This window comes from Mus caroli, chromosome 1 (genome assembly GCF_900094665.2).
Source record: "Mus caroli chromosome 1, CAROLI_EIJ_v1.1, whole genome shotgun sequence".
In the NCBI taxonomy this organism is placed as follows: Eukaryota; Metazoa; Chordata; class Mammalia; order Rodentia; family Muridae; genus Mus; species Mus caroli.
The window spans coordinates 98,825,320-98,843,172 of NC_034570.1; the positions used below are offsets into that span (position 1 = coordinate 98,825,320).

At 44.0% G+C, this 17,853-nt stretch overlaps 1 pseudogene; it reads right to left on the reverse strand.

Annotated features, from left to right (window-relative positions):
• Positions 1–655: 655 nt before the first annotated feature.
• On the reverse strand, positions 656–1,668 carry LOC110291770 (annotated as a pseudogene).
• Positions 1,669–17,853: the final 16,185 nt, after the last annotated feature.

Sequence of the window (17,853 nt, forward strand, 5' to 3'; positions counted from 1 at the left end):
ATGAGCAATGTCTGAGGGCACTGACCTCACTACACATCACCCACACTGGGTGGCTGGCATTGCTGTGCCCACTTGCATTTCTGGTTTTAACTATTTGTATCTTATGGGGTTTTTTCCCCCTTAATTGTCAGTTTTGTTGATCTTTTTAAAGAAATGCCTTTTGTGTTCCCTGATTGAGCTGGGTTTTGTAGTTTAGGAGATCATTTGCTGTAATCTTTCCACTTCCTCGGCAAGCTTGGGTTTGATCTGCTCAATCATGTCTCTGCTTTCTGAGATCTGAAGCTAGGTTGTCGGCTTCATAGCTAGCACATTCTTTACTATCAACATATGACATTGTAACCTTCCCTCTGAATTCTTACTAGCATGTTGTGCTTTGTTTTCAACTCATTTTCAAATATTGGAATCTCTTTTGTGCTCTCCTCTTTGCTTCCTTTTTCTTTCTTTTTGTTGGGGAGGGGGCAGCGAACTTTATTGATGGTATTCAAGAGAGTAGGGAGGGCTCCCTAGGCTCCTCCTGTTATTATGGGGGTCTGGGATGGAAATTGTGAGGGAGATGCTCAGTGTTGGGGGCCGAGTTGGGATAGGGACTCCTCAGCAACCGAGGGCCTCTCTCTTGCTCTCAGTGTCCTTGCTGGGGTGGGTGGTCCAGGGTTTCTTACTCCTTGGAGGCCATGTAGGCCATGAGGTCCACTACCCTGTTGCTGTAGCCGTATCCATTGTCATACCAGGAAATGAGCTTGACAAAGTTGTCATTGAGAACAATGCCAGCCCCGGCCTCGAAGGTGGAAGAGTGGGAGTTGCTGTTGAAGTCGCAGGAGACAACCTGGTCCTCAGTGTAGCCCAAGATGCCCTTCAGTGGGCCCTCAGATGCCTGCTTCACCACCTTCTTGATGTCATCATACTTGGCAGGTTTCTCCAGGCTGCACGTCAGATCCACGACGGACACATTGGGGGTAGGAACATGGAAGGCCATGCCAGTGAGCTTCCCAGTTCAGCTCTGGGATGACCTTGCCCACAGCCTTGGCAGCACCAGTGGATGCAGGGATGATGTTCTGGGCAGCCCCACGACCATCATGCCACAGCTTTCCAGAGGGGCCATCCACAGTCTTCTGGGTGGCAGTGATGGCATGGGCCGTGGTCATGAGCCCTTCCACGATGCCAAAGTTGTCATGGATGACCTTGGCCAGGGGGGCTAAGCAGTTGGTGGTGCAGAATGCATTGCTGACAATCTTGAGTGAGTTGTCATATTTCTCGTAGTTCACACCCATCACAAACATGGGGGCATCGGCAGAAGGGGCGGAAATGATTACCCTTTTGGGTCCACCCTTCAAGTGGGCCCCCAGCCTTCTCCATGGTGGTGAAGACAACAGTAGATTCCACGACATACTCAGCACCGGCCTCACCCCACTTGATGTTAGCGGCGGGGTCTCGCTCCTGGAAGATGGTGATGGGCTTCCCGTTGATGACAAGCTTCCCATTCTCGGCCTTGACTGTGCTGTTGAATTTGCCGTGGGTGGAGTCATACTGGAACATGTAGACCATGTAGTTGAGGTCAATGAAGGGGTCATTGATGGCAACAATTTCCACTTTGCCATGTGGAGAGCAGAAGGCAGCCCTGGTGACCAGGCGCCCAATACGGTCAAATCCATTCACACCGACCTTCACCATTTGGTCTATGGGACAAGGCTGGCACTGCACAAGAAGATGCAGCTGTCTCTGGAACAGGGGGGAGCAGAGAGCCTGCTTCCTTTTTCTTAAGGTCTTTTGTTAACTGGGCATGGCAGCTCCTGCCTATAAACCCAGCACTAGGAGGCTGAAACAGGAGGATTGCCACAAGTCTGTGGTCAGACTGGGCTACAGAGTCACGCCTTGTCTCAAATAAATTTCTATTATTTCCTATATATGAGTGATATTTGCAGTTTCCCTTCTGTCATTGACACTTTCCCACCTGTGGTAGCTCAGGAAACTGCTTTCACTATTTTACTATTTAAGACATGTAGCGATTGTTTTGTGGTCTAACTTGTGACCTGCAATGGGAAGCACGAGTATTCGGCTGGATTTGGTGTTATCATTTATAGTGAGATATAGTTATAGCCCTGTGTTTCCTCACAGCTCTTGGTAGGATGTTCTACTCATTAGGGGGGATTGGGGGGGGCTGCAAAGATGGCTCTGTGGTTAAGAGCACTGACTACTCTTCCAAAGGTCATGAGTTCAATTCCCAATAACCACATGGTAGCTCACAACCATCTGTAATGGAATCTGACACCCTCTTCTGGTGTGCCTGAGACAGCTACAGTGTACTAGCAAATATAAAATAATTTTTTTTAAAAGAAAGTTGTTCTGGTAGTTCATGAAAACCTCTTCCAGCTGTACATCCTTTAGGTTCCACACGTGTGCGGCATCTATATCTACCATTACACTATCATCGAGAACAGCATCTGTGCTGTTCAATTAGCACAGAATACCTAATAACAATTTAAAGGAAGAAGGGTTTCTTTTGACTCCTAGTTGAGAAAGAACAGTCTTATAGGGAAGAGAGCATGCCAGCTGAATACTCTTGCTCCACTATGGAAAGAGTATATAGTAGCTAATTGTCACATGGTGACGACCAGGAAGAAGAGGTTTCTATAAACCTGCCTATAAGGCCTGCCCTGAAAGTCACCCACTTCTAGCTAGCATTTACCTCCTAAATGTTCCATCATCCAGGAAACAGGGGTTCAAACCTTTGGGAACATTTTACAGTCCCATATAACAGTGACTGTATTAATTTCTGCTGTGATAAAACACTGTGTCCAAAGGCAACTTAAGGAAGAGTTTACTTTGGTTTTCAGTTCTAGAGAGCTAGAGTTCATAGTGGCAGGAGAGACATGGTGGCAGGAACAGGAAGCTGAGAAATTGTGTCCCAACTGCACACACAGGAAGCAGAGACAGCAAACTGGAAGCAAAGCATGGCTTTAAACCCTCAAATCCCTCCACTCCACCCCACCCCACCCCACCCCGTGACTCACTTCCCCCAGCAAGGCCCAGCCCACTAAAGGTAGTGTGACCTCCCAACGAGGGAACGTTTTCAAATGCGTAAGCCTATGGAGGAGATTTCTCATTTAAACCACCACAGTTGTTTAACCTCTTTGGAATAAAGTAATGCTATTTAGTGTACACACATTAATATGTGCCATAAATACTGTGTGTTGGACATATATTTATTAAATCTCCAAGACTCCTACTTCCACCATTTTGCTAGTTGTTTGGATGTAATTTTTTCTTCACCCTCAATTCCTTCCATACTGCTTTCTTTTGTGTTTAACTGGTTTCTCTTATAGTTGACCTTTTTATTTTTCTCCTTAATTCCTGTTTTGTAATCTTTGTGGTTATTTTCTAAGTGGCTGCCTTGTGTAAGGAAGAACAGACAAAAGAGAAGTTAGGAGAGACAAGTGGGAATGGTTGTGAGAAACACTTCAAACAGAAAACAGCATACCATTGGTCACTGTGACTGTCTGAAAGGGCAGAGTCTGTGTGTTGACTTATTTCCTTGAGGTAGGTCTCATATAGCTCAGGCTGACCCTGCTCTCTACTCCATAGTTGAAGCTGCTCTTGAATGCTGTGTTTGTTTGCCTATCTCCTTTACTTCGTAAATGCTGTGGTTACAGATGTGGGCTGCTACACGCAGAGGAAAATCCTGCATTTTAAAACAGATTTGAAGAGTAACATTGTGATGGTTTGTATATGCATCACCCAGGGAGTGGCACTATTAGAGGGTGTGGCCTTGTTGGAGTAGGTGTGTTACTGTGGACGTGGGCTTTAAGACCCTCATCCTAGCTGCCTGGAAGTCAGTATTCTGCTAGCAGCCTTCAGGTGAAGATGTTGAACTCTCAGCTCTGCCTGCACCATGCCTGCCTGCATGCTGCCATGCCCCAACCTTGATGATAATGGATTGAACCTCTGAACCTGCAAGCCAGCCCCAATTAAATGTTGTCCTTTATAAGAATTGCCTTGGTCATGCTGTCTGTGCACACAATAAAACCCTGACTAAGACAAATTTTATGTAAAATTTAAGCTGGAAAGGAGGCCATCTTCAATGTACAATGACTGAAAATTTAAAAAAAAATACTGTTTTACGTAGTAAAATTCTATTTTACATAATGAAATCTATTTTTTTTTCAGAGAGTAAAATGTACTAACATAGATGGTCATTTTTTTTTTAAGAAACATTTTTTTAAAAAAAGCAAAACAGGTTACAAGCCAGTTGTGGTGACACACACCTGTAACCCCAGCACTTAGGTGGATGTGAAGTTAAAGGTCATCCCTGGCCTGAGACACTGGAAACCCTGAATAAACAAGCAAGCAAAAGCAACAAAATAAAAGAAAAGAGTTCCACACACAGTAGCATGGACCATCCCTGACCGTGACTTTCCAATACCTGGAGAAGCTGCACTGGAACTCTGCTGCTCAGTATTGAAATGAGCTCAGAAACAAAGTACTAAGTATGAGGCTCTGAATTTGGAGGCAGGAGTTGCCTGGTACCACAAAGGCTGCTCACTCTCCCCAGACACATCCTAGGCAGCCAAGAGGAGAAGGGGGAGGAATATTTTAAGGTATCTGTGACCAAGCAGATATCAAGTTTGTCTTCATCACTGTAGATGCTTAACAAGTTGGTTAGCCAAGATTTTAAATCGTTACAAGTTGTGGAGATAATCTTAGCTTTGTTAAATGAGGTCCATTTACACAGAGCAAATGTTTTATTATAATTATTTAATCTCAAATTGGGGTTTCTACTCCACTTTTGGTCATTCAGTTCTCAGACAAAAGACACAAAAGTTTTATTTTTATAATAAGCCTTAATCAGCACTAGAGGTGAGCAGATATCTACCCTCTATGCCATTAGAATCTATTTCCCCGTTAATTATAACTTGCTATGTTTCATCTGGACTGCTCTTAACTGTAATTGACCAGCCCTCATGGCCATATATTCATAACTCACTAACCCCATGGTGGCTTCCTCCTCTCTCCTTTCTCTCCCTTTCATGGTCTCCTCAGACCACAAGCCCAGGGGAATCCAAGAACCCCGCCTATTTCTTTTCTGCCCAGCTATTGGCTCTATGCAACTTTATTCACCAATCAGGAATAACTTGAGGACAAGGTTACATAGCATCACTTGGATTTGTCACTTGGGTATGCATAGACTCTCTTGTCCCAGAAAGCAGCCAGACCTTGGGGGCCAGTAGTTAGCATTACAATACGAGCAAAAGACTAAACCTCAACACAAATGTAATTACTATGTAATGTCCAGCAGAGTAGAAGGACCTTTACAATATAAGGAGATGATACCATTTGTTGCTTCTTTAAAGCTTAAGACAGAGAAAGAGATGAAGATTAGAGACTTCTAGCCCATTGTATTCTCTAATCTAAAGGAAGAGGAGGCAGTGTGGCTTCTACCCCTTCAGGAATCATTAAGGAAGAACAGGGACACTAAAACAGGTAGAAAGAGAAACTGACTTTATGGTTGCTCTCAATGAAGTAATAAGATATATAAATAGCATCCCTATGTAAGGAACCTCAGTCAAAACGAGAATCTGACCAGTGAGCAGAGAAAAACAAGAAAATGAAAGACCAAGGGTGGCACACTGGCCAGAGGCCATCCAAGTTGAGGCAGTGCCAACAGAGGAAAGAAGGCTGCCAGGATTAAAACTATAGGATATAATTAAAATACTATACAGGATAGACATGAGTAAAAGTTCTGAACAACAGTCAGAAGAATTGAAGGTCCCAGGTGCTGATTCTTAACCAGGAATGGTTTGCCCCACCTAGGAGACATCTGTCAGTGTCTAGAAAGAAGAGGAGGACAAGAAATGTACAAGCTGTTATTTTAGGGGAGGCGGCACTCAACGCCAGAACAAAAAATCATCTCATTCTAGTGACAGCAACTCATGCTAATGAATTATGCAGCCTGGTAAACATCCCCCAGGAGGCCTGATTAGTTTGTTTCCTGACTCTCCCTCAGTAGGTGTGCTGGAGTCTACTCTGGCCACTTTGTAATGCTATTAATCCCTTCAGGAGAGAATAAGAACACTACCACAACTTTTAAGCCAAATTTGAAGCAAGCTTTTTTATTAAATACTGGCCGGGTCCATACCTGGGATTCCCAGAGTATGGTGCCAAATAATATAGGCAAACCCCATAAGGCTGTTACTTGCTACCTTCACCCAATCAGGAGCAAACATATCTCCTGGTGTACTTCCTGCCTACAAACATACCCCCTGCCTATGTGTGATCAAGCACACATCCTGTGCAGTTGGTGCAACCAAGCTTGTGTACAAAAGTGAAAACACAAGGTTTGCTATCCGACAAGAGCAGCCCCCAGCATTCCAGGAAGTTATCTGCCATTGAGCAAGCAGGACTTACAGGTTAGGGGCATTTTTTGTTTTATATATCTCTTTTTTTTTTTTTAAAGATTTTATTTATTATATGTAAGTACACTCTAGCTGTCTTCAGACATTCCAGAAGAGGGCGCCAGATCTCGTTGCGGATGGTTGTGAGCCACCATGTGGTTGCTGGGATTTGAACTCTGGACCTTCGGAAGAGTAGTCGGGTGCTCTTACCCACTGAGCCATCTCACCAGCCCGTTTTATATATCTTTTAAACACAGTAATTTAAAATTAAAGCCTAACTGTAGTCATCACAATGTCCTAGTCCTACTTCATGTGACTAGGTTTAAAAGCCTGAGGTGGCAATGTTGACACCATGAAAATGGGCAAATATAATAAAGAAGTGCTTTGTAACCTAGTGTTCCACATCCCAGAGAGATGGTTTTAAACATATGTGGATACACCATGGCTCCTCAGTTCCTGGAACAACGAGACTATCCCTCTCTTCTTCTTGTCCCTCCTTTATCTTCCTTTTCTCCTTCTTCCTTCCTCATAATTCTCTTATGAAATAGTACTACCCTTGGGGCTGGGGAGATGGCTAAGATGATACAATGATTGTATTGAAGCATACAGACCAGAGTTTAGGTCTTTTGCACCCGTGTCCTTTGCTTCACAGCTTATCTGAATTGTGGGGCTCGGGAGGCAGAGAAAGGGGGTCCCCAGAGCGAGCTGGTTAGTTGGAGTAGCCAAATTGGCAAGCTCTGTGTCCAAAAGCATTGAGGAAGACAATAGAAGTCAACCTCTGACTTCAACACACATAATGCACACATGTGCACACACAAACACACACTCCTAGACCTTGGGCCTTCTGTTTGTAGGCTGTTGTTTTTCAACCTGAAGAAAACAAAATGATCACTAGGAGGGCTTATTATGTCATAGATTGCTGAGTCTCATCTCCGGTGTTGCTAACTTATTGGTCCAGAGATGGAAACAGGGCTTACATTCTCTCAAGCACAGCAAGTGATGTTGGTGCTGCTGCTCCCAGGAGCAGATTGACTCTCTCTTCTTTCACTGCTGTTGTCTGCAGCCAAAAGGAAACTGCACCACCCTTTGCTTTGCCATGTAAAACAGTTAAGGCTAATGTGAGTTTTCCAGAGTCCAGCCTGGTGAAAGCTCTGAAAACCACATGACCACAGAGTTGATTACATGCAGAAGGACTTTACCAGTCAGGGGCTTGGTGGAGCAGAGAGAACCTTCCAATGGGTGATTTGAGGAGAAATTCTTGGGGAGATAACATAGGCAGGTGTGATGATTAATATTAATTATCAACTTGACAAGATCTAGAATCACTCAGAGATGAGTCCCTGGACGTGCCCATGAGGGACTATCCTGAATTGGTTAATTGAGGTGGGGAGACCCATTTAAAGGAGAGCCTTGGAGCAGAGCATTTATTGCATGAGAATAACAGTTCAGTAATGTCTTGAGGAATGGCCAGGCTGAACAACTACACTCAGGATGCAACTGCATGGCATGCTTCTCTCTCAACTACTCACCTCACTGCAGTACTGCGAGGTCACCATATGTAGTATGTTATTTCTGGTTTTTCCTTTAATTTCGTACTTGTGTTTTTTGTCTTGGATTCTTTGAAGATGGATCATAGGATCCTTGTGAACTACAGTTGTGCTATAGGTTAGGTTGAAGTGTCCACTTGCCAGAACCCAGAATCACTTGGGAAGCAAGTCTAAACTGAGGAATTAACTACATCAGGTTGGCCTGTGGGCACATCTATGGACACACTATAAACAGCCACTTCAAGTTCCTGCCACCATGACTGTCCCGTCATGGTGGACTGAACCCTTGAGCTTATGAGTCATAATAAACCTTCTCTTCCTTCAGTGGCTTTTGTCGTGATATGCTGTCACAGCAGCAGGAAAAGTAGCCAAGACAACCAGAGTTTAGGGAAAATAACTCAAGGGCTAGGAACACAGCACTGACTTCCTGCCCCACAGGAAACATTGTAGGATGACTTTCAGAATAATTCTACAATGACCTTCTCCTTGGATACTCTCCTGACCTTAAATATGGGAGGTGCCTGTGATTCTGTCTGATAAAATACAGCAGACATGACAAGACATTATTCCTAGTATCAAGGCACATTAAGGACCTTGAGAGGGTCGCCCATGAGTCTTGAGGAAGTCAGCCACCGTACTGTAAGAGACTCCCAAAGCAGAGAAATATAGACTACTGAGAACTGGGAGTGATGCTCAGCTGGCAGCCAGGAAAAAAGTAGGCCCTCCATACTTTCACAAGAATTCTGCCAATAACTGCCCCGCCCCCTCATGTTCAGAAGGGAACCACATGCTCCAGAAGGCAATGCACTCTGGAAAACTCCCAAGTTACAGAGACCTCCAGCAGAAGGATCCACTGAACCTCATCTGCTAAACCACTTCCTGACTCAGAGAAGGAATCAGGCCATCAGTGCCTCTTGTTTAAAGTTACTGAGGTAATTTCTTATGTAGTAAAGAACAGGTATGTCTCCACTCCAGTGCAAAGAGAAGGAACCCTTACCTGAACTGCAGTAAGGAGAGGAAGCCAGAAAAGTACACTATGTCCTAGAAAGTCAACCTCTGTAGCCTGAGAAGATGCTGTTGGAGAGTGGACTGCCACTTGCCCTGTCTCCTGCCAGATGCCAGAGATGTGTGTGTTGGGGGAGAGGTGGGGGGAAGGGATACCACTAGTGAGTTCTGTCAGAGGCTAAAAGGAGGGACCAGACCAGCTCATATGACCCATGCATGAACTTGTCCTGCACAGAAGAGGGCACAGACTTGACAGAGATTTGGAGAGGCCAGTGGAAAACCCATCTGGTGCTTGTATATCCATAGACCAGCTGTGAGAGTACTGAGTGTTGTCTTCCTGTTGTTAGTTATAGGACAGTGAAAGGGAAAAACCAAGTGATAACTCAGGCTTTGGTTTCCATGGTAGACCTAAGTAAAAATACCCCAAAAATGTAAATGACTTAAAATTTTACTTTCTGCCTTGATAAGTGAGCTGATCAAAGCTCCCCCCACCAAATAATTCATTTTCCTACAGAAGCCCCTGTATTATACTCATCTTCTGACTCCCAGCATGTTTTGAGGTCTAAAGAGAGACAAATCATTCGACTAGGTTGATCATAACCAGACAGCTCTGCAGTTAATGGGAAGAGAGATGGTCTCTAGAGACATTCGTGCTATCATGTTTTCTTAGTTACTCCTTAAAAGAGACAATTTATTCACTGTTCAGAGGAAAATGGATTTGTTTAAATACCCTGTATCTTACTTTATGACCCTGGGGTTGAGGATTTGTATTAGGTTGCTAGGGCACTCTAACAAAGTATCAGCAACAACAGAAATTTATTGTCTCATAGCTCTGGAGGCCAGAAGTACAAGTTCAAGGCATTGCTGGTTTTCTTTTTTTTTTTTTTTTTAAGGCATAATTTTATTGGATAAGAGCCCTATCCAATGACGCTATTTTAACTGGATCGTCTATAAAAATTATTTCCAAATAAGGTCCCTTTCAAAGATATTGGGCATTAGGACTTGACATCTTTCTGTAAGGGACACAGTACAACACACAGTCAAGGCAAAGCCTATGTTGAGTAGCTGGGTCTAATAATCCTGGTGAACCCTTGATCATCACTGGTGTAAAATGGTGCATGCGGTTTGCAAAGAGTTTGGCAGATCCATAAAAAAAGGTAAAGATGCAGGGTCTGGGACGATTGCTCAGTGGGTGTTGTAGTTTGAATATGCTTGGCTCAGGGAGTGGCACTATTTGAAGTGTGGTCTTGTTGGAATAGGGTGCGGGCTTTAAGACCTTTATCCTAGCTGCCTGGAAGCCAATATTCTGCTAGCAGCCTTCAGATGAAGATGTAGAACTCTCAGCTCTGCCTGCACCATGCCTGCCTGGATGCTGTCATGTTTCTGCCTTGATGATAATGGACTGAACTTCTGAACCTGGAAGCCAGTCCCAATTAAATGTTGGCCTTAAAAGAGTTGCCTTGGTCATGGTGTCTGTTCACAGCAGTAAAACCCTAACTAACACAGTGTGTAAACACTTGCCGTCTAAGCCTGAGGACCTGTGTTCAGATCCTTCGTACTCACAGAAAGCTGAGTCAGTGGTGTGCATCTGTAATGCTGGCATTGGGAGAGCAGAGACACACACTTCATTTGTTAACCAGGCTAGATGGTTGTTTTAGCTTCCGGTACAGCAAAAGCCTAGCTCAGAAAATAGGATAGAGAGGGATGGAGAAAGACACCAGAAGCCAATCTTTGACACGCATGGGCAAGTGAACCTGCACATACATGTGCATATACATATATATGCCCTCCACACACACAAGCATGCATGCATGCATCTGGTATATGGTCCAGGCCACCTATAATGTTTCGTAGAAGCATGATGGTTTCAGATTAGAGACAGCCCAAATGACTCTGTTACTTCAACTAGACAGACAACTATCCAATTAACAGAATATTATTCATCCCTAAACAAGAAAAAAAGTTGCAGACAGATGCTATGACATGGATGAATCTCAGCACACACTAAGTGGAAGAAGCCAGTTATAGAATACCACACATTGTTTAGTTCCATTTCTATGAACTATCCAAGGAAAACAAACCGAGGGAGATAGAAAGCAGACAAGCAGTTGCTAAGAGTTCAAGAAGGAATGGAAACTAACCATAAGCAGCAGGAGGGGTCCACTGGAATGATGAAACCGTTCAAAAGCTGGGCTGTAGGATAACATAGTGCAAGCCATGGCAGGTGGTGGCCATGTCTGAAATCTAAGCCCTTGGGAGGCTGAGGTGAGAGAATCACTACAAGTTTGAGGCCAGCTTGGGCTATGGAGTAAATCCTTAGTTGAAAATATTAAAAACACCCAGGATCCACACAGGTTCAAAGCACACAAAATCCTCACACTGAGAATGGCAAGTGAACACAAAGTCCCACCCCTAATGGAGAAGTCATTGGCAACTGGTGCCTGCTGGGAGAGGGACAATTCGTTTCTCCAATGAGTACCATTGGGTGTATCAGACACACTCCATGCCCAGGGATAGCTGGCCAATACAAAACAGACTTGGTGGCTTTTTTTTAATTCTTTTGTCTTGTTTTGTTTTTTGTCTTTTTTTGGTTTCAGTTTGTGTGTGTGTGTGTGTGTGTGTGTGTGTGTGTGAGAGAGAGAGAGAGAGAGAGAGAGAGAGAGAGAGAGAGAGAGAGAACGAGAACTTGAATGAGTAAGGAACTAGGTGGGATCTTGTAAGACATTGGGAGAGCAATGAATATGATCACAGTGCAAAACTCTGTTCTTCAAAGTTATTTAATTGTGCATTCAAGTTAAAAAATCATTTTTTAATACCTGAATGTTTTGCCTACATTATGTCAGTGCACTGTGTGTGTGTGTGTGTGTGTGCCTGGTGCCTAGCAGAGAGTGTCAGATCTCCTGGAACTGGGGTTACAGAGAGTTGTGAGCCGCCATGTGGGTGCTGGGATTGGAATTTGGGTTAACCAATGATCTATTCCTTTACCCCCCCAAGTGGGTACATTTTATGGATTATAAAGTATAAGGCAGTAGTTTTAGAAACAGTGTTGTTAAGGTAAAAATCAAGGCATTGTGTGTGTTGAGGAGGTTCTACATTGATCTGTTAAATAGACCGAAGCTCATTATCTGTATAAGTGTGGTAGCATAGCCAAGCATCAGGGATGGATGAAAGGAAGCATAGCTTGGAGAGCTGTGCATGGAAATCTTTGTGAATAAAACAAAAGAAACCGACAGCAGGCTTTCCCTGGAGACTGGGGACAAGACAGGCGTTCCCCTGTAAACCCTTTAGCATTTTTTTATTATAAATTCTATGTGTATATTACCTCTTCCAAACACATGGATAATTAAAAATTTTTTAAGTCATCAGTATACCACAAGCCAAAACAGACACTCAGTATTTGAGGTTAGTTTTCGGAAAGTGAAGAGTCATTTTCCCACCATGCATGAGGCAGGCTAATGAAGGAGCTGCCAGATCTCATATTTGCCCTCAAGTGCTAATAATAGTCCAGTCCCCTCCAGCAATGAGTTTCATCGCACGGCCGGTACAGTTTTATTACATGGCCATGCTTGAGATCGCAGGCTATGTGCTTTTTTTGGTCTGCTTTACCCCTTTACATGGAGACGGGGGTGGGGGTGGGTGGAGCGAAGAGTCATCTATGTAAATTGTTCCAGGGAAAAGGGACAATGTAAACATTAAAGCAATACATGGTATTGAGAGCTGGGTGCCGAGGCCCTATTTTTATATCTGTACTGATTTTGACCACTTGCTGGGCTGTGGTTAAAAAGGGAAATGGATGACGCCGTTTGCTTTTCCTTTTAACAACCCTGGCCGTCACGCAGAGGAGCATATTACTGCTTCTCCATCTCTCTGCCCTTTCACTTGCTCTAATTTCATGCAGTCTGAGGCTGAGGGGATTACTTTTCTTTAACTCCAGTAAAATAGCATCACAGAAGAGAGTCCTATGATAGAGGAGTTGACTTCTGAAGAAAACAGGGGAACCAGGCACTCGTGAGTTATAGGCCAGCCTCAGCTATATAAGATAATTCAAAGCAAGCCTCAGCTACATGACCACCCCCCCACACACACACACAGAGAAAGAGGGAGAGAGAGAGAGAGAGAGAGAGAGAGAGAGAGAGAGAGAGAGAGAGAGAGAGAGAGACTAACACAACTAATACTTCCTTTCTTAAATTATTTCAGAGACTTAAAATATATCAGGCATCAATTCTTCCTGATGCTTCTATCGGACCATATGATGTGTGTCCTGGTTTTTGGGACCTTTAAACTCTTTGCGAGTGAGCTTCTCCTCAGCCATGCCATTGCACATATGGCTGTGTGAGTTCATGCACATGAGTGTAAGAAGGACAGAATTCTACCTTCTTCTTCTACCTTGTGGTTCCCTCACGAATTGAACTCAAATTGTCAGACTTGACAGCAAGTGCCTCTCTTGGAGGATTCATCTTGCTGTGCCATAGAACCTCTAGTCTATTATGAGGTATTGCTCTCAAGCATAAAACCCTTGAGATATGATGGATATCATACCCAGGCCCTTGCTATTTCTGGTGGGTCTGTGAGGCAGGCAGCAGAAGGCATCAGGGCATGTGTGTGTAACCACTGTCTTATCAACAGAGATCAATTGATCTCTCCTCCCCCACCCATCCCCCATCCCCCCGCTCCCTGAGCCAACTCTCTGGGTTGGTTTGGGTGTGATTGGAAAATACATATTTCTTGGAGTTGGGGAGATAGTTCAGTGGCTAGGTACTTGGCTTACAAATCTGAGGACATAAAGGCCAATTGTGTGTCAACCAGTAATCCCAGATTCCGAAGAAGGTGACAGGGGAACCCCAGACCAAGCTTGCTAGCACAACTAGTTATTGGGGAGCTCTGGGTTTGACTGAGAGACATGCCTAATGGCTAAGGGAGAACAATATGCCCATCACCAGTCTCAGATCCCCACATGCACACACACAGACATGTGCATATTCACAAACATATATGCCACATGCACACTCACCTGCACACATAGAAATACAAATAGAAAAAGAAAAAGTGTATTTTCTTAATTCAATAATTTAAAAAATGAGGTTGTTTATTCGAGTTGATTGTAGCCAAGATAAGGTAAAAGAAAAGCATCCATGCCGAGGTTTCCTGGTCTCCCAAGCAGATCTGTTTGTGTAGTACATCTCTTCTCATGGTATGTGTCCTCGAACGTGGATAGGGCATGATTAAATACACAGCCCTCCCCTGCCTGAGCCTCCCCTTTATACCTGTGTGTCCTCAGCATCATTTCAGGGAATGTGGGAAGAATGGACAATATTAGGTTAAGACCTCTGGTCCAGGCATGTCTTAATTCCTTGGAGAGCAGCTTCCAACTTCCTGGAATTCCTGCTAGGATGAAATGCTGCTTGGTATTTTGAGGCATCTAAATAGGTAAGCGTGCATGTGTGTGGAGCTGGTCATGTGCTTTTCCATAACATGAAGCATATTAGCCCTGCTGAGCTGAAATGGCCTAGCAGATGGTGTTAAGGTAAAGTACTTGGGTCTGCACATGTAGGTTTGTGCATTTGTGCAGAGATATTTTGGTGTGTTTTGTCCTTGCCTCAGCGATGTGTACAAAACAGAGGGATGGGGGTTTGGGTCAGCCAACGAGTAATAACTCCAATAGGAGGCACAGCTGTGATGCATGTGTGTGTGTGTGTGTGTGTGTGTATTATGAGTGGGGGAGTATGCACACATGTGGATGTGGAGATCAGAAGACAACCCCGAGTATTACTCCTCAGGGCTGTCCACCCTTTTGTTGAGACAGGGTGTCTCAGTGGCCTCATGCTTGCTGGGTATGGTAGACAGGCAAGACAAGACAAGCCCCACCAGGGTCTACCCTACCCATCATGCAATTATAAACCTGTGTCACTATGACTGGCTTTTCCCCCTGTAAGTTCTGAGCCTCAAACTCAAATCCTTGCTTGTGAGGAAGTGCTTCGCTGACTGAACCATCTCCACAGCCCATAATTGGGATTTTCTTTTTCTGCTTCTTTTTTTTTCTGTAATATTGGGGATTGAACTAGGGCTTTCGTCGTGAGCATTAGGTAAGACTGCTACCACATAGCTCCACTCCCAGTCAACAACTGTGCTTTTTTTATTCTCCAAATCACAGCCTTCTCGCTATTCACTCTAATGTAACTCTTTCTTCAGTAGAGCTTAGATTTACACCAACATGGAAAAAATATCCGGTTGATACTTATAACAGAAAATTATGTTGCTGTAATAATAAAATTATAAATGCTTGTACATAGTAGCAAATAATTGAGGGCTTAGAATATATAGGTATGGAAATTGAGAAAATTTAGTATTCAAATAATAGTATTTGAAACCTCTACAGCTCTGTGTGGCTTACAAAGCATGCGAATGTGTTCTCTGCTTTGACTTACCTACTGACCACTTAAAATGCTCTCCTCACAGGTTCGCTGAGGGAAACTGGCTTAGAAACATCCCGGCAAGTTGTCCCGAGTCAAGGCACGGCCAAACATTTCTTAACTCCTCCCCTTGAGGGCGCTCAAGACCTCATTGCCTCCTGTCTCACAGCGGAAACCCATCTGAATGTGTATCCCTTACTAGGATATTGTGGTTTAAAAAAGACTGAGCAGATAAGCTCAGTGAATATTTTCAGGAACTAGATCCAGTACTGACTAAAACATCTCAGGAGCTGCTATTTTTGGAGCACCTGCACCTGCTGGCTGGTGTGTGTGTGTGTGTGTGTGTGTGTGTGTGTGTGTGTGTGTTTGCGTGCGCGCGCACGCCGTGCTCGTATGCATGAGAGTTTGTTTTTCTTTTGAAGTTAGCAGAGAGAACATAAAGAACATAGACCTGAGGGCTGGTGAGATTGCTCAGCAGGTAAGAGAACTGACTGCTCTTCTGAAAGTCCTGAGTTCAAATCCCAGCAACCATATAGTGGCTCACAACCACCTGTAATGAGATCAGACGCCCTCTTCTGGTGCGTCTGAAGACAGCTACAGTGTACTTATTTATAATAATAAGTAAAATTTTGGGTCGGAGCGAGCGGGACCGACCAGAACAAGCTGGGTTGACCGGAGTGAGCAGAGGTCCTAAATTCAATTACCAACAACCACATGAAGGCTCACAATCATCTGTACAGCTACAGTGTACTCATATATACATAAAATAAATAAATAAATCTTTAAAAAGAACATAGACTTGATATCAGGAGACTCAGTTAAGAACTCCAGTGCCTGTTCATTTAATGTCTCTACAGAACGTCTCTCTCTCTCTTCTTCTTCTTCTTCTTTTCTTCTTCTTCTTCTTCTTCTTCTTCTTCTTCTTCTTCTTCTTCTTCTTCTTCTTCTCCTTCTTCTCCTCCTCCTCCTCCTCCTCCTCCTCCTTCTTCTTCTTCTTCTTCAACTGATAGGACCACAGGGGATCATTTTTAGAAATCAAAAATAGAATAGAAAGCTAACTTTACATTCAGTTTCAATGATTTCTTTGGCTAGAGTGGTGGTTTGAATAGGTTTGGTCCCAGTAGATTCATGTGTTTAACTTCTTGGCCCATGGGGAATGACACTATTAGGAGATGTGGTCTTGTTGGAGTAGGTGTGCTCTTGTTTGAGGAAGTGCTTCACTGTGGAGGTAGGTTTTGAGTTCTCTTCCTATGCCCAGGCTCCACCCAGTGTGGAAGAGCCCCTCCTCCTAGCTGTCCACTAGTCAGGCTCTCCTGGCTGCAGTCAGATCAAAGATGCAGACTCTCAGTGCCTTTTCCAGCATGCCTGCCTGCATATCGCCATGTTTCCTGCCATGATGATAGTAAAACCAGTTAAATGGTTTCCTTTATAAGGGCTGCCAAGGTCATGGTGTCTCTTCACAGCAGTAAAACTCTAAGACAGCTAGCATATTGTAGGTTTTTCTTTTGTACCCTGCCACTTCCTTCCTTCAGGAGACCTATGCAGGGATGTTGTTAACTCTTTCTATGTCAGAGAAATTATATCTCATCCTGTGATATGCGTCCCTCGGTTTAAGTTTCCTCTTTAAAGGTTACTTTTCAAGCACTTCAGAGAACACTGAATTCTGTTCTTGCAAATTTGTTGCCACTAATCTGGGTGTGGTGACACATAACTGTGATCTCAACACAGAGGAGATGATGGAGGCAGGAGAATCAGATCCAAGACCAGCTTAGGCTACACAGTAATGTGCTACAGTAAGTGTGTGACTGGCTTAGCTTCATGACACCCTGTCTCTAGACAAAACAAAACAGACAAAATGAAAGAAAGGAGGAAAATGGGGGCTGGCAAGATGGCTCAGCAGGTAAAGTACCCACCTCCTACTCTGACACCTTGAGCTGGATCCCTGGGACCCACATGGGGCATGGGGAGAACTTACTCCCAAAATGTGTCCTCTGACCTCCACAGTCACACTATGGCATGTGCGTGTGTGGCGCGCGTGCGCGCGCGCACACACACACACACACACACACACACCTCACATTCAAAATAAATAAATGTATAATAAGAGTTTTTTTTTTTTTAACAAAACAAGTGTGTTGGCACTTTGCTCCTAAATCAAGGCAGAGATGCTAATACTTAGAATAGTTTTTTTTTTTTTCCCAAGACAGGGTTTCTCTATATAACTCTGGCTGTCCTGGAACTCACTTTGTAGACCAGGCTGGCCTCGAACTCAGAAATCTGCCTGCCTCTGCCTCTCGAGTGCTGGGATTAAAGGCGTGCACCACCATGCCCGGCTCAGTTTTTTGTTTTTGTTTTTGTTTTTTTAACCGCTAATTACAAATACTTTAAATGCAGCCATAGGCATGGTGGAAGGTATGTGTTGGCATGTAAATGACCTTTCACCTGACCACAGTTATAGGACAGGGCAGTCAGGGCCGAACAAGGGTCCAGAACACATTGCATACT